Source organism: Rattus rattus, chromosome 13 (genome assembly GCF_011064425.1).
Source record: "Rattus rattus isolate New Zealand chromosome 13, Rrattus_CSIRO_v1, whole genome shotgun sequence".
NCBI classification, from domain to species: Eukaryota; Metazoa; Chordata; class Mammalia; order Rodentia; family Muridae; genus Rattus; species Rattus rattus.
In genome coordinates, this window is record NC_046166.1 from 29,757,775 (window position 1) to 29,779,028 (window position 21,254).

The following is a 21,254-nucleotide window of genomic DNA, read 5'->3' on the forward strand; positions in this document are numbered from 1 at the left end:
AGAACTCAGTTTTGGAATATGTGACATTGGTCAGATCCCTATGTGGGGAGTGTGGTCACATGTTCCAGGCCAGGAATCTTAGGGAGCAGGGAGAAACCTACCGTGCTCAGGTGGATCCTAGGTGCTGGGAATTCTGAACCCATTCAACCTTAGGAAGTTTCCTGGCATGGTCCACTACCCCACAGCTGTCAGGTTGCCAAAAGAAGAGGCTTTATGACCTGCTAGAACATTGGTCATGAACACCCCTGTCTCCAGAACTCTGGAAAGTAAGTTTCTGGTTTCTTTCAGAATTTAAAATGTATTCATCCCTTCAAATCCCCCATATCATCCCTCCTTTCACTATCTCATGTCCTTCCTTCATTACCTCTAAAATCCATGACCTCTTTTCTTTATTATTGTTATTCAATTGTTTCATATATATATGTATATGTATATATATATATATATATAAGCATAACCATACAAATACATGCTGCTGAGTCTACTTACTGTTGCATATATATATATATATATTTTCCAGGTCTGACACCTTTCTATTGAACAAACAATTTGGGATCTAATTCCTGGGAAAGACTAATTCTCTCATTTAGTCTTTAGTTGCCAATAGTTGTTGTTTAAGTGTGGGGCCCGAGGAGATCTAACCCTTCCACAAATGCATGTCTACTGGTCTTGTCTTTGCTTTGGTTCTCTTCAGGAAGCCATACTGTTGAGTCATCGTGGATACAGCTATTCTGTCCCTCTAGGACACACAATTTCATAGCTGACTCCATAGACCTCTGGCTCTTATTGTGTCCTTTTCTGCTATGTTCCTGAACCTTAGGTGCAGATGTTGTATTGTTATATTTGTGTATTATTGGGGCTGGGCATTTGGTAGTTAGTAGATGTCTTCATTTTGGCCTTTTGTGGGTTTCTATTATAGTCTCCATCTGTTGCAAAAAGAAGCTTTTTTTGATGAGGTGTGAGCACTATACTTTATGCATGAATGTAAGGTTGAGTTTTAGAATGCATTTAGAAATCATGCTGGTTTAGTATAGTGACAGTAATAGGTTTTCCTCTAAGATTCATGACTTTAGTATGCCTTTTCAGTTGGCTATGTTGTTGTAAGTACTAGACATGATTTTCATCCTGTCAGAGGGCCTTAAGTCAATTATACAGCTTTCTTGTATCATCAAGGCATGAGTGCCACTATTGAAGCTTTATGCATATCTTACCATGATGGTCCTTGTTATAGTTTATAGGCATCACAACTGGCTAGGACATTCATTGCTTTCCTCTCTCAGGAGCTTGCCTAACACCTGCTGGAACTATAAAGTTAAACTTTAGAGTGTAGACATCTAGGTAAAATCCAGGTAAAATTGCTGGAGGTCTAGTTCCCTAAGTAGTAGTATCCTTAGCATTGGAGGATTACTGAGAAGCAAACCAGGGATACTTTAATAGTGGATATTATAGGGGAATCTGCTGACCAAGAATTAGAAAGGAGATATCTTATGCTATGTACTATTTTGTTTTGTTTTGATTTGATTTGATAAATGTACTAATGGCTATTGAAAGGAGATTTGTCAAACCAAGTAGCATTATTTCATTAAATACATATATATATATATATATATAAGCTACTATGCATTATAGGTAATTTTCCATAATTATAAAGTAATTTGATTGTTCACACCTTTTTCAAGTATTTTAGTGCGACTTCTCATTTCTCCTTGTTCATTTAAAGCTCCCTTTCTATTTTTTATTCCCCTCTCTATTACCTATAACCCACTACTGTTTTTAAGCTTCACAGTGTTTAATATTTTGCTATGTTGACAGCCTGAGCTAAGACAGCAGTTACCAGAAACTCCAAGTCTGAAGGATGTACAGAACAGTGTTTCTTTCCTGCTCCTGAGAAATGTACAGTATCCCATCTTCATATTTACAGAGTGACATCCATGCAAAAGGAAATGCACAGGCAAGTGACTGCCTGTACACAGCCATAACTATTTTATTATAAATGCTCTTTGCTTCAGCTTTAAAATTCTCCAGAGGGCTTTGAGCTGCTGAGCTACAGCCCAGTGACTTGCAAGGTCCTATAATCTCTTTATGATTTAAACAACAGGGAAGCACAATCATTTTAAATTGAAATGTTTGAACATATATTTCCTTTAAGCTAAATAAAATTACCACTCACCAGGAATTGAATTAGCTAAAGATGCATACACTCTTGGGGATAATTGTTACTCAGTAATATTTTAAACAGTACTTAAAATGTCTTTATATTACTAATAAAAGTCAGTCAGCCTGAATTAAAGGCCTATGTTAGCTACTAACTATATATGAGTAACTTACTTTTAGTAAATATTTACTAGGTTTTTTTTTTAAAGTTTCATTGCCTTCATTTCTTCATCTGTAAATGCAGATCAAAATTGTACCAAAATCTTAAAAGTTGAGTGAGAGTCAAATGGGGAGTCATATAAACAGCATTATGAATAAGACAAGGGTCCATTGAAATATCAACTATTATATATTAATTATTTGCTTTAACACTCAATATGAACATTAAAAACTGCCAACTTTCTCATTTTTTACCTTAATATTCTTTAATAATCCTCATCCTTCTTCATACTGGGGCTATTGAAAGGAATTGTTTTCTTCTTTAAATACTAAATGCATATTCCTGAAACACATAATCCTGGAAGTTGAGAATAAGTACTGCTTAAATTAAAATCATCATCTCCTAGTTTCCACTATCATAGGTATGTTTCAGGCAACAGAGAAAAGGAGCCAATTGTTCAAGAAAAGCTATAATTTTTCAGGCTGCAATCCTGATAAGTAGGATATCAGTTTCAATCTCTAGATAAGTACTTCCTCTCAAAAAAAAATGTGGTAATATTCTGTCCCATGGAGTCTTATATAAAGTGAATGTTCATGCACCTTAAGAAATTACTTAATAACTTTATGTGATTGTATTGAGAAGTCATATATGGGAAGTGACCAGGTCCTGATAGTAATAGATTCCTTATGGTTAAGATTAGAGACTATACAAAAGAGATCCATCCTTTCCTTCCATAAGTTTCAGCAGTTGGAAAACGGGAAGAGTGTTATTCTGGGATTTTGACCATGCTGAGAAATACATTGTTATTATTTAAGAGAATAAGGAGCTAGATGGAACATAGAGTTCTCATTAGTTATACAAAAATATAATACTTGAACTATGCATATAAAGGATGTGGTGCTTTCAATGGATGGAACAAGGGGAAGGAAGAAGGGAGAAGGGGTTGTGGGTGAAATTCGGGGGTTGCAGCTAAAATTAAGGGACAATAAGGAAACCTCATACAGAAGGAGCATACCAATATATAAACTATAGGCTTATATTTTTCAAAGCCTACTTTTTTTTAGGATGCAGGAGTAGTAGCTCAATACAGCAGAAACTGTGCGCCTCCACCAAATCTGCTATAATGAGTAGGAAGTGGCAAGAAGCTACTGGGATACCAGAAGATCTTCTTTGGCACCCTTCCTCTACAAAGTCACAACAAGTGTTACACAGGAAATAAAGTATAGCAAAAGACCTATAAATCATTCATTGCAAGATATAGCAATAGAAGAACATCCCCGCCTGGCCTGTATTTGCATTTTTCTTTTTATTTTCCTCATTTTTCATCTTTATTAACTTGAGTATTATTTACATTTCGATTGTTATTCCCCTTCCCGGTTTCCCTCAAATTTCTGTTCTAGCAAAACATCATATGTCTTTTCATAGGTCTGCTTCATCAAAATATCTTCTCACAAGACTGCTTTCAGAAAAAGATCACATGACACAATTGAGATTCCAAAGAAACCATAAAATTCAATTTCAATATGCAAATGTGAAGGGGTTCTAAATAATATCATCAAATAATGCGGTAAATAGAGTCATACCTGTCGATCTCTTCTCACGAAGCAAAATTTCTAGTATGAGGATTGGGTTGCATGTAATTGAGTTGTTGCTCAAAGAGGCCCCAGAGAAATCACCAAACAACCCAAGCTGATGTAAAGACAATAGGTTGCACTCCTGAAACTTGATAGCAAGTCCCTTAGTTGATGACAAGACCTATACAACTCATTGAAAATGAAAATGTAGAGTGGATATCAATATAATGTAATCACCTCATGCCCCAGCATTTTTGTTTACAGGAATGTACTCTGAATGCTCTCAAAACAGAAACAGGAACACCAAGCAGCTACAAACCCTTCACATACAATGCTTTACTGCTTGGGAAATATGTTAGGTCAGTGGTGGCACAAGGTTATCAAACTAATAACTGATTTCTATTAAGGCCACTTTCATGAGAGGGAACCCATACCTGACAGAGCTTGGTTGACCAAGAATGTGAAATAGTCAAAGGGCCTATGGTAAAACCAAACCATATTGATCTAGAAAATGAAAAACAATATAGTAATAAAATGATTCCTAATGATATTCTGCTCTTCTCATAGATCATTGACCTGATCATACATCATGAGAAATCTCCTATTTCAGCAGTTGCAAATAAAGACAGAGACCCCCCAGCCAGATATTACTCAGACAGTGGGACATTTGGCCCTAAACGGGATGTGACCATCACATCATATCCTTCCTGTTAGAGCTCTGAGAACCTTGTAGAAGTGAAGTCATAAAGAGTGTGAGTATAGGGATGGGAGGAATGGGGGACTCCTTTGCATATACATCATGGCTTCCAGTTCAGTGCTTTTGTGGGATTCCTGAGTGTGTTTAGGAGTAGGTCTCTGATTATTATGCCTTCTCTTGGACTCTTTTCTTCCTATAGGTTTGTCTTGCCAAACTTTTTTTTTCCTGAGCTGGGGACCAAACCCAGGGCCTTTAGCTTGCTAGGCAAGCACTCTACCACTGAGCTAAATACCCAACCCCCTGTCTTGCCAAACTTTGATGAGACCATTTCTGTTTCATCTCATTATATTTTATTGTGTTATCTTTTTAAAGAATGACAGAAAGAACAAGAAAAGGAAGGAAGGAATGAAGAAAGGAAAGAAGGAAAGAAGGAAGGAATGAGAGAACAAAGGAAGGAAGGAAGACAGCGAGGGAGGGAGTAAGAAAGGAAGGAAATCTAGTCATGAGGGTAGGGGCTAATAACTGAGCTTATATATATACCTGCATGGAGAGAGGAAAAAAAATCGGTTTTTTTCCCAACCAAGTGAAATTAGGCATATTAATAACTACAACATCGGCCTCATGTTCAGGGATAGTTAGCCAATATATAATTGAATACCATGGCCCTCAAGCAGCAGGGCCCCTTCTGTCCAGAAACCGCCCAGACTTAAAGGGACCCAGTAAAAAGCTCCGTGCACACAAATCCCACGGGAGGGAGAGCTAAACCTTCAGAGGGGCAGATATGAGTGGGAAGCCAGAAGAGAAAACACTCTGCCCACATTTCTGACTCCAGAGGAAAATGCCTAATGCCATCTGGGACCCCAGTGCATGGGGGCCCTGGGAAAAGGGGGCGCAGGCCCTCCTGGTTGCTGCCTTCACGGAGAGCTCAAAAGTAGCCCCCCAAGAGCAACTTCAGCCATTGAACCACAGGTAAGACCAACTTTTCTGCTCCAAGAGACCTGTCTGGTGCACTTAGGACACACAGAGGCAAAATTCTTCTGGAACCAGACACTTCTGGTTTTTAGCTGGGGCCAGAACCTCAATGATCTCTGCTCACAGCTCCCAAAGCCCGTGGGAGAGAGAGCTCACTGCCTGGACAGGTAGGCACACAAGACTGCAGAGTGAGAGAGACCACCAATACTGCCCACCCCTGCCCACATCCCTGTCCTAAGAGGAAACTGTATAGGACCTCTGGGAACCAGAAGATAGGGGCACTCATGAGGCAGGTCCCCTGCGGTCCAGACACCACCTGGATCCTTCAGATCCAGGACCCTACCAAAAGCTCCCTGCACCCAAATCTCGTGGGAGGAAGAGCTAAACCTTCAGAGGTGAGAGATAGGGTTTTAAATTAGCTAAAAATAAATTAGCTCAAAACTCAGCAACAGGATCTGACTCAGGAAGATAGATTGTTAAAAATATAGGCGAACTGGTGCAGACACATTGAGGCTTCGCTTATCCTGAGTAAATGAGTAATCTGTGCTTTTCTGCCCCTATGATGTTTGTTTAAGCCCCATTTTGCCCTCCAGCCATTGCATCCTGCAGAGAGCATTCTGGCAGATGCAGATGCTTCATCAACTCTGACAAACATTTACCTTGACAGGAAGAGAGTTAACAATGAGGACCTGAGGACCTGATCCTTCTCCTGATTTAATAGCTCTGTTCCAGGAACCAGGGGGCTATAAAACCTTTTGGTGTCCCCTTATCTCCTGGAGCCATAAAACAAGCTGAAATTCCTGTAACTTGTAGTATCTTTGATATTTCCCTTTGACATCCCCCCATCTCCTGGGTCTCACAGCCTCTTCCTTTAAAAGGCCCTTCTACCAGCCACTCAGGGTCGACACCACTGTCTCCTGCATGAGATACGTGTTGATCCAGAGATATCTGTAATAAACCTCACTTTTTGTGTATTACATTCAAGATCGGTCTCTTGTGTGTCTGGGGTCCCCGATTTCTCGATATTTGAGGGAGGGTCTCCCTACGGAGATCTTTCAGAGGGACAGACACACCTGGGAAGCCAGAAGAGACTACACTCTGTCCACATTTCTGACGCTAGAGGAAAACACCTAAAGCCATCTAGGACCCCAGTAAATGGGGGCCACAGGAAAAGGGGGCGCAGGCCCTCCTGGATGCCGCCCACATGAAGAGCTCAAAAGCAGCCCCCCAGGAGCAACTTCAGCCATGGACCACAGGTAAGACCAACGTTGCTGCTCCAAGCGACCTGCCTGGTGTTCTCAGAACACACACCCACAGGAATAGCTGAAGACCAGTAGACAGGAAAGACTACACGCCTGAAAGCAGAACACTCTGTTCCTATAACTGGCTGAAAGAAAACAGGAAAACAGGTCTACAGCATTCCTGACATACAGGCCTATAGGACAATCTAGTCACTGTCAGAAATAGCAGAACAAGGTAACACCAGAGACAACCTGATGGCAAGAGGCAAGCGAAAGAACCCAAGCTACAGAAACCAAGACTACATGGCATCATCGGAGCCCAATTCTCCCACCAAAGCAAACACTGAATATCCAAACACAGCAGAAAAGCAAGATCTAGATTTAAAATCACATTTGATCATGATGATGGAGGACTTCAAGAAAGACATGAACTCCCTTAGAGAAGCACAGGATTTATAAATAAACAAATAGAAGCGTACAGAGAGGATACACAAAAATCCCTGGAAGAATTCCAGGAAAACACAATCAAACAGTTGAAGGAATTAAAAATGGAAATAGAAGCAATAAAGAAAGCACAAAGGGAGACAACCCTGGATATAGAAAAACAAAGGAAGAGGCAAGGAGCCACAGACACAAGCATCACCAACAGAATACAAGAGATGGAAGAGAGAATCTCAGGAGCAGAAGATTCCATCGATGTTGGACCACATCCACTCAACAGTCAAAGATAATGTAAAGCGTAAAAAGCTACTGGTCCAAAACATACAGGAAATCCAGGACTCAATGAGAAGATCAAATCTAAGGATAATAGGTATAGAAGAGAGTGAAGACTCCCAGCTCAAAGGATCAGTAAATATCTTCAACAAAATCATAGAAGAAAACTTCCCTAACCTAAAAAAAGAGATACCCATAGGCATACAAGAAGCCTACAGAACTCCAAATAGATTGGACCAGGAAAGAAGCTCCTCCCGTCACATAATAGTCAAAACACCAAATGCACAAAACAAAGAAAGAATATTAAAAGCAGTAAGGGGAAAAGGTCAAGTAATGTATAAAGGCAGACCTATCAGAATCATACCAGACTTCTCACCAGAGACAATGAAAGCCAGAGATCCTGGACAGATGGCATACAGATCCTAAGAGAACACAAATGCCAGCCCAGGTTACTGTATTCAGCAAAACTCTCAATTAACATAGATGGAGAAACAAAGATATTCCACAAAAAAACCAAATTTACATAATATTTTTCTACAAATCTAGCCCTACAAAGGATAATACATGGTAAAGCCCAACATAAGGAGGCAAGCTACACCCTACAAAAAGCAAGAAACTAATCGTCTTGGCAACAAAACAAAGAGAAGAAAAGCACACAAACATAATCTCACATCCAAAAATGTATATAACAGGAAGCAACAATCACTATTTCTTAATATCTCTCAACATCAATGGATTCAATTCCCCAATAAAAAGACATAGATTGAGAAACTGGATATGCAATGAGGACCCTGAATTCTGCTGCCTACAGGAAACTCACCTCAGAGACAAAGACAGACACTACCTCAGAGTGACAGGCTGGAAAACAACTTTCCAAGCCAATGGTCTGAAGAAGCAAGCTAGAGTAGCCATTCTAATATTGAATAAAATCGATTTTCAACCAAAAGTCATCAAAAAAGGTAAGGAAGGTCACTTCATATTCATCTAAGGAAAAATCCACTGAGATGAACTCTCAATCCTAAATATCTATGCTCCAAATACAAAGGCACCTACATACATAAAATAAAACTTACTGAAGCTCAAAGCACACATTGCAACTCACACAATAATAGTAGGATATTTCAACACCCCACTCTCATCAATGGACAGATCATGGAACAGAAATTAAACAGAGACGTAGACAAACTAAGAGAAGTCATGGACCAAATGGACTTAAGAGATATTTATAGAACGTTCTATCCTAAAACAAAAAGATAAACCTTCTTCTCACCACCTCAAGGTACTTTATCCAAAAATGACCAAATAATTGGTCATAAAACAGGCCTCAACAGATACAGAAAGACAGAAATAATCCCATGTATACTTCAGACCGCCACGGGCTAAAGCTGTTCTTCAACAACAATAAGGGAAGAATGCCCACATATACATGGAAATTGAACAATGCTCTACTCAATGATAATCTGGTCAAGGAAGAAATAAAGAAAGAAATAAAAGACTTCTTAGAATTTAATGAAAATGAAGACACAACTTACCCAAACTTATGGCACACAATGAAAGCTGTGCTAAGAGGAAAACTCATCGTTCTGAGTCCCTGCAGAGTGAAACAGGAGAGAGCATATATCTGCAGCTTGACAGGACACCTAAAAGCACTAGAACAAAAAGAAGCAAATACACCCAGGAGGAGTAGAAGGCAGGAAATAATCAAACTCAGAGCTGAAATCAACCAATTAGAAACAAAAAGACCATAGAAAGAATCAACAGAACCAAAAGTTGGTTCTTTGAGAAAATCAACAAGATAGATAAACCCTTAGCCAGACTAATAAGAGGACACAGAGAGTGTGTCCAAATTAACAAAATCAGAAATGAAAAGGGAGACATGACTACAGAATCAGAGGAAATTCAAAAAATCATCAGTTTTCAACAAAACTTGAAAATCTGTAGGAAATGGACACTTTCCTAGACAGATACCAGGTATCGAAGTTAATTCAGGAACAGATAAACCACTTAAACAACCCCATAAATCCTAAAGAAATAGACGCAGTCATTAAAGGTCTCCCAATCAAAAAGAGCCCAGGGCCAGATGGTTTCAGTGCAGAATTCTATCAGACCTTCATGGAAGACCTCATACCAATACTATCCAAACTATTCCACAAAATTGAAACAGATGGTATGCTACTGAATTCCTTCTATGAAGCCACAATTACTCTTATACCTAAACCACACAAAGACCCAACAAAAGAAGAGAACTTCAGACCAATTTCCCTTATGAATATCGACGCAAAAATACTCATTGAAATTCTGGCAAACCGAATCCAAGAGCACATTAAAACAATCATCCACCATGATCAAGGAGGCTTTATCCCAGGCATACAGGGATGGTTTAATACATGGAAAACCATCAATGTAATCCACTATATAAACAAACTGAAAGATAAAAACCACATGATCATTTCATTAGATGCTGAGAAAGCACTTGACAAAATTCAACACCCCTTCATGATAAAATTCCTGGAAAGAATAGGAATTCAAGGCCCATATGTAAACTTTTTTAAAGCCATATACAGCAAGCTAGTAGCTAACATTAAACTAAATGGAGAGAAACGTGAAGCAATCCCACTAAAATCAGGGACTAGACAAGGCTGCCCACTCTCTCCCTACTTATTCAATATAGTTCTTGAAATTCTAGCCAGAGCAATTAGACAACAAAAGGAGATCAAAGGGATACAGATTGGAAAAGAAGAAGTCAAAATATCACTATTTGCAGATGATATGATAGTATATTTAAGTGATCCCAAAAGTTCCACCAGAGAACTCCAAAACCTGATAAACACCTTCAGCAAATTGGCTGGGTATAAAATTAACTCAAATAAATCAGTAGCCTTCCTCTACACAAAAGAGAAACAAGCTGAGAAAGAAATTAGGGAAATGACACCCTTCATAATATTCCCAAATAATATAAAATACCTTGGTGCGGCTTTAACCAAGAAAGTGAAATGTCTGTATGATAAGAACTTCAAGCCTCTGAAGAAAGAAATTGAAGAAGATCTCAGAAGATGGAAAGATCTCCCATGCTCATGGATTGGCAGGATTAAGATAGTAAAAATGGCCATTTTACCAAAAGTGATCTACAGATTCAATGCAATCCCCATCAAAATACCAATCCAATTCTTTAGAGAATTAGACAAAACAATTTCCAAATTCATCGGGAATAATAAAAAACCCAGGATAACTCAACTATCCTTAACAATAAAAGGACTTCCGGCAGAATCACTATCCCTGAACTCAAGCAGTATTACAGAGCAATGGAGATAAAAACTGCATGGTATTAGTTCAGAGACAGACATATAGACCAATGGAATAGAATTGAAGACCCAGAAATGAACCCACACACCTATAGTCACTTGATTTTTGACAAAGTAGCCAAAACCATACAATGGAAAAAAGAGAGCATTTTCAGCAAATGGTGCTGGTTCATCTGGAGGTCAACATGTAGAAGAATGCAGATTGATCCATGCTTATCACCCTGTACAAAGCTTAAGTCCAAGTGGATCAAGGACCTCCACATCAAACCAAATATACTCAAACTAATAGAAGAAAAAGTGAGGAAGCACCTCGAACACATGGGCACTGGAGAAAATTTCCTGAACAAAACAACAATACCTTATGCTCTAATATCAAGAATCGACAAATGGGATCTCATAAAACTGCAAAGCTTCTCTAAGCAAAGGAGACTATTGTTAGGACAAAACGGCAACCAAGAGATTGGGAAAAGATCTTTACCAATCCTACAACTGATAGAGGGCTTATATCCAAAATATACAAAGAACTCAAGAAGTTAGATTGCAGGGAGATGAATAACCCTATTAAAAATGGGCTTCAGAGATAAACAAAGAATTCACAGCTGAGGAATGCTGAATGGCTGAGAAACACCTAAAGAAATGTTCAACATCTTTAGTCATCAGGGAAATGCAAATCAAAACAACCCTGAGATTTCACCTCACACCAGTGAGAATGGCTAAGATCAAAAACTCAGGTGACAGCAAATGCTGGCGAGGATGCAGAGAAAGAGGAACACTCCTCCATTGTTGGTGGGATTGCAGACTGGTACAACCATTCTGGAAATCAGTCTGGAGGTTCCTCTGAAAATTGAACATTGAACTACCTGAGAAGCCAGCTATACTTCTCTTGGGCATGTACCCAGAAAATGCCCCAACATATAACAAATACACCATGCTCCACTATGTTCATAGCAGCCTTATTTATAATAGCCAGAAGCTGGAAAGAACCCAGATGCCCTTCAACAGAGGAATGGATACAGAATATGTACTCAGCTATCAAAAACAATGAGTTTATGAAATTCATAGGCAAATGGATGGAACTGGAAAATATCATCCTGTGGAGGTAAGCCAATCACAGAAAAACAAACATTGTATTCACTCATTGATAAGTGAATATTAGCCCAAGTGCTCAAATTACCCTAGATGCACAGAACATGTGAAACTCAAGAAGGATGACCAAAATGCAAATGCTTCACTCCTTCTTTAAAAGGGGAACAAGAATACCCTTGGGAGGGAATAGGGAGGCAAAGTTTAGAAGAGAGGCAGAAGGAACTCCCATTCAGAGCCTGCCCCACATGTGGCCCATACATATACAGCCACCCAATTACACAAGATGGATGAAGCAAAGAAGTGCAGGCTGACAGGAACCTGATGTAGATCTCTCCTGAAAACACAGCCAGAATACAGCAAATACATATGTGGATGCCATCATTAAATGACTGAACTTAGAACAGGACCTCCATTGAAGGCATCTTAGAAAGTTCTGAAAGAGCTTGAAGGGGCTTGAGACACCATATGAACCACAATGCCAACCAACCAGAGCTTCCAGGGACTAAGCCACCACCCAAAGACTATACATGGACTGACCCTGGGCTCCAACCTCGTAGGTAGCAATGAATAGCCTAGTAAAAGCACCAACGGAAGGGGAAGCCCTTTGTCTGCCAAGACTGAACCACTCAGTGAATTTGATTGTTGTGGGGAGGGTTGTAATGGGGGGAGGATGGGGAGGGGATCACCCATATAGAAGGGAAGGGTGAGGGGTTATGGGATGTTGGCCAGGAAGGGGGAAAGGGAATAACAATCAAAATGTAAATAAGAAATTCCCAAGTTAATAAAGATGAAAAAAATTGAATTGAATACCGTGTGTGTATGTGTGTGTGTGTGTGTGTGTGTGTGTCTGTGTCTGTGTGTGTGTTTGCGCACGCAGGTGCACACACACATACGTGCTTTATTGGTTATAGATTGGTATGTTTATTCTGTTTTGTTTTTAATTTTTATTTTGAGGAAGAACTGAAAATTGAGTTGGTGTTGAGGTGGAAAGTATCTAGAAGGAACAGTGAGAGGGGAATAAAATGATCAAAATATATTCGAATTTAAATTGTTTTATATAATGAAAAATAAAATAACAATAATAAATAAATAATAATGATAAAAAGAAATAAAGGAAAAGTGAGAAATACATTCTAAGTATTGAGCCTGGAATACCTAACACTATCCTATTTTTCTTATGAGAGCAAAAACCATAAAATGTTGTATAAAGGTTGTTTTCAGATTACCCATTTATCTTGAACCAGCAGAGTATTGCTAACTAGGAGAGTTTCGTGTTTAGTGTGGCAAATTCTTTTCCAACATCTTTATTTAGCCCATGTTAACACCAGGTGTGGATCATGCTTTATTAATATGAGTGCACTACATGCTGGTTACATGTACATTTGTTTTTTCCAAATTAACCACTCTTCATTCATGTTTACATTCTAGATTACGACACATAACCACTTGATTTCGCATTACTACTAAATATCCTGGTAGCTAAACAGAACCCATAGGTTTGTAACATGAAACAATGGCTTGGAAAAAGACACTTCACACGGGACATCTACCAAGACAAGTTTGAAGCCTACAGTTTATCTTTAGTACATTAGAACAAAACTCAGAAGTGCCCTGAGTTGTGTCCTAGAGAGCACAGGCAATAGAAGCTGATCAACAGATGGTAATCTCCTTCCTCAACAGATAAGTGCGTGGCTGGAAAACAGATAAGACTTTAGTCGCTGTAACTATACTTTTCCTGTGCTTTTTGCTTCTGTTAGCTGTGATCCTGGGGATAATAGTGTTATTTTCTAAGATGACGTGTGTGTTTGGAAGTGCTATTACAAGAAGCTGTGCGGCTTTGTCTCAGTCTTTCCTGGGGTGGATTCCATTATCTGCACTTCTATTGCCTTTTGGATAACACCTTGCTGTTCTTTGGGCAGAATCTGTACCTAATTGTTCCCTCACTGTGCTGCTTTGTGGGTTACTCTGCCCGAGACTACACTTCTTCTGCTCCAGATGGGGGTTTCGGGGCTCTTGAAAGATTTCTTAAACCTGCCTTCTGTTGTATTCCCCTTCGCTCTCCTTTTTGAGAAGCAGTTGCACTCTATCCTGGTGTTATTGTCTGTTGGCTCTCTTCATGAGGCTTTTACCTCAGCTAATGTGCAGTTGTAGATTGTGAAGCCTTGGGTTTAAAGTGTTGCTTTCAACTTAGAGAAAGCCTCACACAGAAGTTGAACTCAACGTAAGTTTTTTCACTCATGAATTTTATGTAGTATGAAAATAGACATGAAGGACAAAGATTACAGTCTTTATGTATTTCTTGCAAAATAAAATGAAGTGTGGAGAAATTTTTCCAATATGATTACTTTTCCTGATTGATAGTTTATATTGAATGATTAAAAGTAAGAGGAAATAATTATACACAAATTAATGTGATTTTATTGACTATCAGATAAATGTTATAGTCAAAGCAGGCAAAAAAAGACAGCTGTGAATAAAAGAAATACAACTGATAAAAGGAAATAACTCTGCTTTAGTTGTTTAGAGCAAAGTACTGGTATTAAGATGTGGATGTTGATGAATTAGGTGCTATAAATACCCACAAGGCAATGATGTGTACTATTTATTTACATTCTAGCAGAAGACTAATGCTTTAGAATTCACAGATATTCAAAATGACTTTATAACTTTTCACAAAGTAAAAAAAAAACTCATTGAGAAGACAAAAGTAAACTAAAAGCAACAGCAACACAAAACACACACTTCTAGGAAGGGAACTGTGATGAGCAATGCCTTGACTAACTGCTGCTTCTCTTTCAGGGGAAGAAATTTCACCACATGGACTTCAGGTCACAGTCACCTCAGTCCCTGCTTGGGAGCTCTTTGGAAGAAAGCAGTTCATGATGTGCTCCAACATTTTATAATTCACTATCAGAATGTAGTGTTCTTCCTTTTCCTCATTCCTAGGTCTTTCCAACAAAACTCTGTCATTTTTTTTATCTACAAATAATCTACAGTTGGATATTTTCCTGCTTGTTTTATTTTTCTCTGTCTTATATCCATGTATGTTCAATGAGTTGACATTATATTTTAAGCTTGAAAGACTATAATTAGTATTGTCTTTCAATATTAATTTAATCTATGTGTTTATCTCCCCATCACAAGTATAGTTTATGATAATATATTTGTGTTTCAATCATCTGAAAATTGTTCTATTATTCAAACAAAATTGATAAGATTATGTAGGCTAAGTAATTAGAATATAGCATACACACCTAGTTAAGTAATAGAAATTTACATTTTTTATATCTTTCTAAAAGTAAATATCACAAACCACATATTAATTATAATGTGGTTATTAACTGTCTTTACCTCAAACTCACTGTTATTTTCCTGTACTGTGATAATTTCTCTGCAATCATGCCACTGTAATCTCTTTAAATAATGCATTCAAATTAATCATGCAAAATTGACAAGTATAAGAGTAGGTGCTAATTATATTTATTTAATAGGTGTTTTAATTCATAACCAGAGAGGTATAACATGAAACTCTAAGTTGTTCAAACTGAGTGCTACTCCAATTTTTTCATTTGTTTGTTTGCATGTAGGTGCTTCTGATTGGCATCAATATGGTTTAAATCTGTGTAGACCTTTGTGAAAAATGTAACTAACTGTTGGATATCCCAATACCCTCTACTTCAATATCTCTTGTTATAAATATAGATTTCTATGAAATTTAAATATTTTCATAAATGTAAAGCTAAGTTACAATGGAAATTGTATTTAATTTAATTTATACACAACTACACTTCAATTGATAGAATTTCCCATCATGTTTTATCTGATTTTGTGATTCTTTGTAATTTTGGTTATATGCTTTGTGTTTTGTAGTTTATGAAGTAAAAACTCATAAAATCTGATATAAATAGCTTGTGTATATATGCTAACTGAATGTATATTATGTTATTTTGCAATTGATTGGTTAAGCAACTACCATCTAATTCTTTACAACAGGCTTCGTTTCCATGTCATATTCCTCTGTGTTTCAACAACCCCCTCTAGACTGCTAGGCTTTCATTTTCAAGTATTTGGAAGTTTCTTCATCAGGTGAAATACTAAGTTTAACAAATTTATAATGTGAAAATTTCCTCTCTAGTTATACCTATGTAAAGAAAACAATTTGTTAAGAAAAGTTCTAGTTGATTGATTACCATCAAATATTAATCCCCCATATTCATAACACTCTTCTACTTGATCTTCTAGTCCTTCAAATGGACAGCATCTTTTAAAATTTTGTCTTTGTTAATTTTATTTGATTTTCAACTCTTAACAAAAACATTTGACTAGTGAATTAATAAAGTTTAGTGTTATGTTTACTAATTTGTACTTTAATATTTGAATTGTCCTTCACATTTTCCATCACATTTGTATGAGCACTGCACTTTGGGAATATTCAGGTAACACTAATGCCTATTCTTATACAAAAGGCTTTCCTCAGACTAAGACTGTCGGTGACAATGAAAGTAGCCTGCATTGTAAAGTGTCTTGGACTCTCCTCACCAACAACAGGAAGGGAAACTCCCCAGGCCTGTAGTTTTGTTGATACTCTGTGGCTCTTGAGAGATGCATTTATCACAAAGAGTAATGTGTGTGTGTGTGTGTGTGTGTGTGTGTGTGTGTGTGTGTGTGTGTGTGTGTGAATGTATATGTGTGTATTTTAAAGTATATGTAAAACAATGCTTTCATTTGTCTTTTCAGGATGCTTCATGTTACTTTTTCCCTATCTCCACTCTGTATTTTTCTTCCTGTCTTCTCCCCAATTAATGACCCCTCCATTTCTCCCTTTTCCCCTGTAAAGGGCATCCTCTGATATTCTCTCTAGAGCTCTTCTTTGCCTTTCTTCCCTTCACCATAGTCACTATGATGTTCCTTGACTCTGCAATTGCTCCAGGTTTTATGTTCAAATTTAAAAATTAGAAGATGGTAATCACAAACAAGCGAGAACGTGCATTTATCTGTGAGCTTAAGGATAGAGAAAATCTGTACATGGAATCCCAGGCCTGGTTTATTTTTCTACAGCATGCTCTGTATATAAGGCTCAGGGACTTTGTTAAAAAGAAGGGACAGAGTGACTGCAAGAACCAGTGGATCAGGACATCTTCTCTGAGACACTGTCTTAAATGTTAACAGGGAAGCTGTGAATATGAAATCTTAAAGCTCTACTCAACTGCACAGCAATGAAATATCACAAAACCCTATCCCAAGATGATGAACTAAAATAAATCAATGGCTTCTGAAATTGAGAATCAGTCCTCCCAAGGGATCCACAAGCCCACATAGCAGCTCCTAAACACACACACACACACACACACACACACACACACACACACACACACACACACAACAAACTCGATAGATAGATAGATAGATAGATAGATAGATAGATAGATAGATAGATAGATAGATAGATAGATAGGCATGTCTATAATAAAGGGGGGGGTAATGTCAGGGACTGTGGGTGATAACATGACATGCCTTTGAGCAAAAGAGGGTGGAAATGAGTTAAATAACAGTACTCCTGTAAGACTTTCTCAAAAAATAAAAGCAAAAAATGTCAAGAAAAAAAAGAAAACAACAAAAGCCAAACATCAAACAAACAAACAAACAAACAAGTAATGGCTGTGCTTGCTGTGTCCCAAAAACAAGTACATGAAGCTCACCTCAGTCCCTGAGCTTAACAACTGGGATTCTATGAATACGGTAAATAGTTACAAGATTAAATAGGATATGGTTCAAGCTTTTGTAAGGATAACCCATTTTAATAATTACCGAAGTTGTATTAATTTTGTGGGAAATAGTTTTTCTATAGGACATTGATTATTTTAAAATTAGTGAGCAATAATTTCCTATATGTTGAAATATATGCTCCAATCTGTTTGTAATGGTCAGAAGTCAGCTTTGTGACATTTACCTACCTGCTTCTCTTCTCAAATGTGATTGAAGTGTCTGTTAAGATACAACAGGAGTAGAATGCGGTCAGGTAGTCAGATCACATTGGTGGGCACTCTACGTACATTGATATAAATTATAATAAATGTTTTATTTTGTCTTTTGTAAAAAGTGCCTATAATTTACTTAGCTATGCCTGTCCAGACTGTTTTTGAAATTTTCTCTACTGTTCATTATTTTAAAATTCTTTGTTGTTGTTTTTTAATTCTTTAGTAAAGTGTCCCCTATCACAATAGTAATCAAATTTTCTTTTTCTCTTTTATTCCTTCCTTTTCTTTTTTTCTCCTGCCCTGGCTTTTCAATTTTATCCTTGCTAACATTTTTGTAGTAAAAGTCCAAAAAAATTAACTCATTTTTTCTAAATCTTTTGGTCATCACAGTATCTCTGGGCCTACCATCATGTTTTGAGATTTCTACTTCTCAAATTATTTTACTCTTTCAAAATCTTAATTAAGCCAAGTGATATTCCCAACTATCTTCCTAGTCTACAAATATGTTTCAAAATTACAACCCAACTTTCTAAACTTGCCTTAAAATTATGGCTTCGAACTGTCTGCATTCTTAGCCCAGCACACTCCACAAACTCTCCTTAATGCCAGGAGTTATCCCTCCGGACAGGTATCTCTGTTTTCCTCTTAATTTTTCCACACCTCACCCTGGGTTAAAAATGGTCACCAGATTAGCATCTACTCAGTATATTCTTTCAAACCATTTTTTGTTCTATCTTATACCTGTAAAATCCAGAATGCTAGAATTAACATTGTCTATGAGTTAACATCCTCCTGAAATTCTGGGCTCCCACCAGTTATAACAACAATAATTAACATCCACTCCCTGTAAAAGCACTAAATTCTTGTACAAATGTGGCTTCAATCTACAAAAACAACTTTAATATATGCTCTTATCCCAAATTTTAGAAAATATACAGCTTTTAGTAGAGAGGAATAATGTGAATATATAAGCTGTTAGGATAGAAAATCTGTTTTGAAGATTGAGTTATCAAGCTTTTTATACTGCTTCTCTTTTAAGAATATTGAGAGCCTAATATTATTTTATTTTTATATTACAAAATCTGATAGCATCTATTTTTTGTGCTAAGAAGACAAGAGATACTGAAAATGGATTGACAGTATCATCCTTGAGTACTTTTTAATTGTGAATATTGAGGGCCTGGTGATACATTAACATATATGTATATGCTTTTTTATTTTAATTATATCAAAGTTATGAAAAGTTGTTTTTCAAATTACCAAGTAATTATTTTGTATAATTTCAAGTTGAACAAATAAAAAAGCCTATTCTTAAAATACTGTCTTTTCTATTTTTCCCTCTCCTTTTTTCTTTTCTGTTGTAGATGCTGAAGCTTGTAAATAGGTCATTGGATTCTAAGAAGTGACAGTACTCAAAACCTAGAAATATTACATATAACATAAAGTTATCTTTAGGTTAACAGATGGAAGTAAGTTCAACCATCATCAGTTTGCTTTAAAACAAAAACATTGGTTGGATTACACAAGTACAAATAACGTCACTAGTGGGCTGGTGAGTTGGCCCAGGTGCCAAAGATCAGTGTCTGCTCCTTCTGAAGATTAGAGTTCATTTATGAAGACTCCAACCAGTTGTAACTCCAACCCCATGAGATCTAATACTTCCATTAGCACTCACACTCACATACATATAATTTTATACAGACAAGCAAACATGCACGGCAAATGATTAATATAATTAGGGAGCCTAATTGATGGAATAAGAAGACAGAACAAACTGTTGGACTCAGCTGATAATTTAATGGAATGATTTCTGTTCCCTTAGCTTAAAATATTTTATCTGTATTATTTAAGCAAAAATTTTCGTGATAATTTCTTTCATAAATGTGCACTTTACATACAGATCTTCATTTATCATCACATTTGATATCAAGTCTATTGCATTAATTTATTCTTTACAAAACTAGAGTTTAAGTACAGGACTTTGCACAGAGTTCACCAGCATTCCACCACTAAGCTATAGTTCAAGACTCAAGACCTGTTTTAAAATCATAACTACTTCAGAAATGACCAATTCCAATATTCTAATTTCTCAGAAAATTAAGAGGGAAAAATACAAAGAAATTACTATCGACTTTTTCTGAAATTATTTCTTTGTAGGGATTTTATCTAAAGTATCTCTCCTGTTTACAAAATACAGCACAGATTTACCAGGCCTTTTCCAGTGGCAAGATATCCAGTCCTCCCCTCCATCCCATAAACTGCCCAAGGCAGTGATGATCAGGTCCATCACTTCACTGCCCACTCTCTGGCACCAATTTCTGTCTCAGTTTGCTTTTCTCTTGCTGTGATAAACAACATAGCCAACAGCATTTCAGGGAGGAAAAGGTTTGATATGTTCCTTACTAGCAGGATTCCCTGGCTTGTTTAATTACCTTCTGAATACAGTGCATGTACATGGGCTCAAGGGTGGAACCATTCACAGTGGTCCAGGCTCTTCTGTATCAAGTACCACTTAAATGCTGCTTTAAAAGTGGTCAAAGGCTGATCTAATGCAGGCAATTTTGAAACTGTGTTTGCCTCTTTCAAAGGTTGTCCAGTTGACAACTGAGTTCAGCTTTGAAAGAAAAATGTGGAGAAAACAGAGGAAAAGAGCAGAACATTCAATCAAAGGAACAATTTTTTTTTCTTTTTTTTTTTTTTTTTGAGCTGGGGAAACCATTTGGGCCAGAATTGCCATAGGCAAGCGCTCTTGAGCTAAATCCCAACCAAAGGAACAATTTTTAAAACATCAACATTGTTAAACATAAGGTCAGATTTCAAAACATACAAAAAGTGTAAATTCATATTTTTAAAGTCAGAGGAAAAATGATCTCAAAAGAGATAAAATAAGGATGTTTATTAGATTTGTATTTCTCAAATGCAACAAATAAAGACTCGTCAATTATTCTCATCTTTGAAATCTATACATATATTACCTTCATTTACAAAGGCATAAAAGGCTATAGAAAAGTTCTATAAGGATCAGTAATAAAGACATTATTCTGCTTTATGCAGGATTAGTACATTCACAAGACCTTTATAAGAGGAACCAAATAGGTAATATCTAAATGGAGGCATATTTGAAAATAAGAATGGGATCAAGAGTGAGAGGCTACAAGAAGGGATAAGAGAGTATCCTATTGACTTTGAAGAGAGAGAACAAACAAGATGTCAAAGACTATGGTCAGCCTTAAAAGCTCCATAATGCATGAAAACTAGAGTAGACTAGATCGGACTGGACTGGACTGGACTGGACTGGACTGGACTGCACTAGACTAGACTAGAATCAGTCCTCCAGAGGACTTTGCTTATATTTTGACTTTTAAGAACATTAAAG